The following is a 6,265-nucleotide window of genomic DNA, read 5'->3' as shown; positions in this document are numbered from 1 at the left end:
CTATCTCGTGTTCTGGGTACGGCAAACAGAATGTTAGTTGAATGGACTAATGCTTTTAAATGATAATAAAAAGCAATTGTATTGGTGATATATATATATATATATATATATACACACACATCTATATATATGTATATATATACACACATCTATATATATGTATATATATACACACATACATATATATAAAATCAAAATCTAATCGAGGCCCTTTGTGTCAATGGGCGTAGAAATTATTTATATATATATATATATATATATATATAATATATATATATATATATATATATAATATATATATATATATATATATACACACACACATATATATATATATATATATAATAACTATTTCTTTCGCCTTTTTAAAATGACTTAAGTACACAATAAGACCCAAAAATATAAACGTTCCACACCTTTCCGATACTAAAGCTAACTGCGAAATCAACTAAGCCTTCAATCACTTAAATACAAGTTAAGTAAAGCAAGCATTTTCGTCGCTTTCTTTTGACTTAGTAATTATGACCGATTAGTGTTCCTTTAGAGACACCAGGTCCTCACCTATGCCACGCCACCTGCATTGCCAAACCCTTCTCTATCACATTTTTTTTCATAAAGATTTTCCTGTAATAGTATGAATAAGGTAATCGTCAGTATAGTTCTTAAGAGTATCAATCAGTCAGCTGTAAAGGTTTTCATCACATAAAATACTAGAGGGTGTACCAACCGTGTGTCACACGATCGTTACATAGTTCATTTTGTGTATATATTATGCTTGTATCTTCGCTCTTCCCTCGCACTAAAATGAACCAGATTAAACATGTCTGCTATTCTCCTCTGTAACAGTGTGTTTTTCAAACATGAAAATTCTTGTTGCTTTGAACTTTTGTATACAAAGGAGAGTGTTCTATAATAAATTTACTCAGTTGCTTTCACATTGTCTTTGAGTCACAACCTTCTCTCGGCTCGTCACAAGTGGCACTCAGTAGAGCGCAGATCTCCGCCGCGGTAGCTTATTTCTCGACCTTTGACCTGAACATGTAATAATTGGCGTGGATGTTCATACACTCAAATATGAACCATTCGAAGTCTACAACAACGATGTCCAAACTTATGACTGATTACGTGAAATGGACATTTTACTTGACCTTTGACCTTGACCTTCCAAAATGTAATAATTTCCAGCTGTTTACATAAAAGTTAATTCCTGCAAGTATCATTACTCTACGAATAAAATTATTGCAAGGAAGCTGTTCACAGATATACACACAAACAGGGGGTAAAACATAACCTCCTTCCATCTTCGTTGGCGGAGGTAATTAAATCCACAAGAATTTCCAAATTTCAAAATGAAAATTTAAGAATATATGAAATTTTTGGAAGGGTAGCTCGAGGTGCAGACCTCACTCGACGTACATTAATTTACGACGACTTTTGGTAGCAAGTCGAATATGCTGATATGTAACACAGGGCTTTACGTCTTTAAAAGATTTAAAGGCCGTTCATGAATGGCAGAGGCAAAGGACAGGGATATTTCCCTAGCAAGCAGGACAATACCCTAGTGACTGATCATATTTACATACGATCAGCGCCAAAGCCCCATTTCCACCTAAGCTATGACCAGGGAGGGCCAGGCAATGGCTGCTGATGACTCGGCAGGTAGACATATAGGCTCTCAAAACTCCCCAGTCTTAGCTCACAAAGATGGTGAGGTTGCACCGCCCAAACGAACTAACGAGCGGGACTCGAACCCCAGTCTACCGATCACCAAGCAGAGACGTTACCAATAGGCCACAACACTAGTGTGTGTGTGTGTGTGTCTATGTCCAAGACAAGGACGAAAACAGTATAAGTTGCAACCCTCTATGTGTGTGAGAGAGAGAGAGAGAGAGAGAGAGAGAGAGAGAGAGAGAGGGTGGGTCATTAAAAGTTTAAGATATTGGTCGCCTTCCAACCAAGAAATGCATCATCGCCGAAGACTTCTTATTTCAATAAGAAGCTTCTGTGTGGCGAAAAAAGACGCTATGGACTCTTTTAAGACTGTCAGTTTATCGGAAAGTTTTAATATTTTATCAGACGAAATTCTATTATCAAAAAGGAAATATGATGAAGGAAATTACCAAAATTACCGAAACTTCATGTTATAAAAGCTCAAACTGTAGCGAGCGTTTTTTCAAAATAAGAAATTATTGTAAAAAAATGGAATATCTTCACAGTATAATAAAACATCGATCCCAACAGAATAGTTAAACAAAGAAGAGGTAGAACCACAACAAAAAGGATTATAAACTAAAGGAGTACTCAGTAGAGCGCAGACCTCCGCCGCGGCAGCTTATTTCACGACCTTCTGTTCGACCTAAACCTTTGGCCTTAACATGTATTAATTGGGGTGGATTTTCACACTCAAATATGAACCAAGTTTGAAGTCTCTGTGGCAGGGTTGATTACGTGAATTGGACAATTTGTTTGAACTTTGACCTTTACTTTCCAAATTTTAATCATTTCCAGCTTTTTACATAACAATTAAACCCTGCAAGTTTCATTACTCTACGATTAAAATTGTGGCCAGGACGCTGTTCACGAACACACACAAAAATTACAAACACAAACAGGGGCGAAAACATAACCTCCTCCTAACTTCGAGGGCGGAGGTAAATATAAAAAGTAAATCGTTTATGAAAAATTTAAATGGCGTGTTTTAAATCCAATTATCTGTCTAACTTAAGATCTGTGTCTACATAAAAAGATAATCTATACACACGAATGTAAACTATATTAAATTTATATGTTTTATCTCCCATTCTTGCATCGGCCAGAACAATCTTCCAATTGATTTTTTTTTATCTTAGAACTTCAGCTACATATTTCATTGCTTATATAAGATTTTTTTTTCCAGAAATGAGTTGTTTCCATATATATATTATTATATATATATTATACGCGGAGGACCAACAAAATTAACGAAAATTATTTTTTTCCCCATGATTTTTTTTCCTATAAGTCAGTCGTATTTATTTTTTATTTATCTATTTATTTATTTATTTATTTATTTATTTTTTTTTTTGGAAAAATTTGTTTCCGAAAATATCATACGCATAGGACCAACAAAATTGACTAGCAGTTCTTTTTCATCATGATTTTTTTTTTCTATAAGCCATTCGTATTTATTTATTTATTTATTTATTTTTAGAAATGAGTTTTTTCCATAATTATACGCGCAGGACCAACAAAATCAACTTACACTAATTTTTTATCACCATTTTCTCTATATGCCAGTCGTACATATTTCGGTTTCTTCTCTATATGCCAGTCGTACATATTTCGGTTTCTTCTCTATATGCCAGTCGTACATATTTCGGTTTCTTCTCTATATGCCAGTCGTACATATTTCGGTTTCTTCTCTATATGCCAGTCGTACATATTTCGGTTTTTTCTCTATATGCCAGTCGTACATATTTTGGTTTTTTCTCTATATGCCAGTCGTACATATTTCTCTAAACCATCTAAGTTTTCTACTTTCTATAAAACTGTTCCATCTTCGATAATAAAATAAAAATTATCTTGACCCCATCACGTCCAGGTTAGTGTTGACTCTCCTTTCCTTCTATCCAGGTCAACAGACTTATTTTTATCTGGAACCTTTCCAATAAGTTTTTCTAGTCCTTCGTATGAAAAGACCCTAAGTTGATCTTTTTCTTTGCATTTATTTATCCTTTAGTTTCATCGTTGCTGTTATTATTATTATTATTATTATTATTATTATTAATAATATTGATAATATTAATAATGATAATACTATTAATATTAATATTAATAATAATAAATAATAATAATAATAATGTTATTATTATTATTATTATTATTATTATTATTATTATTATTAATAATAATAATATTGATAATATTAATAATGATAATACTATTAATATTAATATTAATAATAAATAATAATAATAATAATAATAATAATATTAATATTAATATCAATAATATTAATATTATTAATAATAATAATAATAATTATAATTATTATAATTATTATTATTATTATTATTACTAACTAAGCTACAACTCTAGTTGGAAAAGCATGATGCTATAAGCCCAAGGGCTCCAACAGGGAAAAATAGTTCAGCAAGGAAAAGAAACAAGGGATAAATAAACTACAAGAGAAGTAATAACAATCAAAATGTTATATTTCAAGATCAGTAACAACGTTAAATTAGATCTATCATATATAAACGATAAAAATTTCACACAAAAACAAGAGGAAGAAAAACAAGATAGAATAGCGTGCCCGAGCGTACCTCAAGCAAGAGAACTCTAACCCAAGATAATGGAAGACCATAGTACAGAGGCTATGGCACTATCCAACCTTAGAGAATAATGGTTTAATTTTGAGTCTCCTTCTGGAAGAGCTGCTTGCTATAGCTAAAGTCTCTCTTCTACCCTTACCAAGAGGTAAGTAGCCACTGAACAACTACATTGCAGTAATTAACCTCCTATGAAAAGACAAATTATTTGGTAATTTCAGTGCTGTCAAGTGTATGAGGAAAGAGGAGAATGTATAAAGAACAGGCCAGACTATTCTGTGTATGTGTCAGCAAAGATTAAATGAGCCGTAACCAGAGAGAGGGATTCAATGTACTACTGTCTGGCCACTAAAGAACCCAATAAACTCTCTAGCGTAGTATCTCAACGGGTGACTGGTGCCTTGGCCAACTTACTACCTGTAAATTGTGAGAAATTGATAAATACCAAAAATCGGTCAAAAGTTTATTTGCTCAATTTATTCATCCTTTACTTACATAGGCCTGTTTACTGTTCCAGTTTACGTTGAATAAACCTTTACTTATTTCTCATTCTTCAAAATTCTGCAAGAGGCTAACACGCTCCTCGAGGCTCACGTAAAAACAGCTGACTTGGAACCGGAGAGATTTATTTCCCGGAAAAAAAAAAAAAAAAAAAAAAAAAAAAAAAAAAAAAAAAAACCTAGGACTAGCAGTTTCACAAGTCTAACCAAACCTATAGGCTCAACTGAATTATAACGGGAATACGTTAGGCCTACCTCAAAGGGGACGCTATAAGACAGAAAAATATTGGCCCTGAGGTGGTCCCACTATCGTAAAGAATGTCTGCCACAGCCTTTTTTGATCAATAGTCAAAGGTATGTTCCCTTTTTTCGATGAAGGAAACCAGAAAGAAAATCAACAATTTTTTCAAAATATATAAAATTGATATCTGGCAACTCATAATGATATTTAGATTATATATATGTATGTGTGTATGTATGTATACATACATAGGCCTACATACATACACATATATAATCTAAACATTATTATGAGTTGCTAAATTATCAATTTTATATATCAAATATATTATATTACATATTATATTATATATATATAAATATAAATATATATATATATATATATATATATATATATACACATACAATTTTTAAAAAAGTCCTAAGAGAAAGCCGGATGTTCGCAAGGATATCAAAATGATTTAAAAAGCCTTCTATAAAAATACATAAAAAAATCCTTAAACCCCCCCCCCCCCAACCAACCAACCAACCCACCCCCCAACCCAAACTGGAAAACCCGTCAGATGTCGATTCCACCTGAGAAGTTGAATTGGCTGATGATCCCGGACACGCTAATGGAAAACAAATACATGTAGCTTCGCACTACACATTTTCAATTTTTTCCTTTTTTTTCTCCACCTGTATGTTATAGCGTTCCAGGCTTGATAGGAAAAAAAAGAATTTTCCAGAAGGAATTTATAAAATCCTGGATAAGGGGTATAAGATTTTATTTTCAGAAAAAAATTCGATTTTTCATCTGAATCATGGAATAATAACAATAATAATAATAATAATAATAATAATAATAATAATAATAATAATAAAAAGGATAATAAATAATAACAACAATAATAACAATCATAACAATGATAATGCTAATAAAATATCACCACCTACAACAACAATAATAATAATTATAACAACAATAACAACAACACCGACAATAATGGCTTATTGGAACACCCCCCCAAAAAAAAAATGACGAGCTATAAATAAATCTCGTCTCCGAAAGGAGAGAAGATAATGCCTAACCACACAAGGTGGAATATATGCTGACAATAGAGCTATCTCCCATTAGGTGATGTCAGCTCCATAGCCTAAACAAAGGCGGGATCAAAACGAGAACACAGCAGATTGTAAAAGACACATAACCAGACTTAAAGGCTTCGATTGGGT

The sequence above is a fragment of the Palaemon carinicauda genome, chromosome 3 (assembly GCF_036898095.1).
Source record: "Palaemon carinicauda isolate YSFRI2023 chromosome 3, ASM3689809v2, whole genome shotgun sequence".
In the NCBI taxonomy this organism is placed as follows: Eukaryota; Metazoa; Arthropoda; class Malacostraca; order Decapoda; family Palaemonidae; genus Palaemon; species Palaemon carinicauda.
This window is presented reverse-complemented; position numbering follows the sequence as displayed.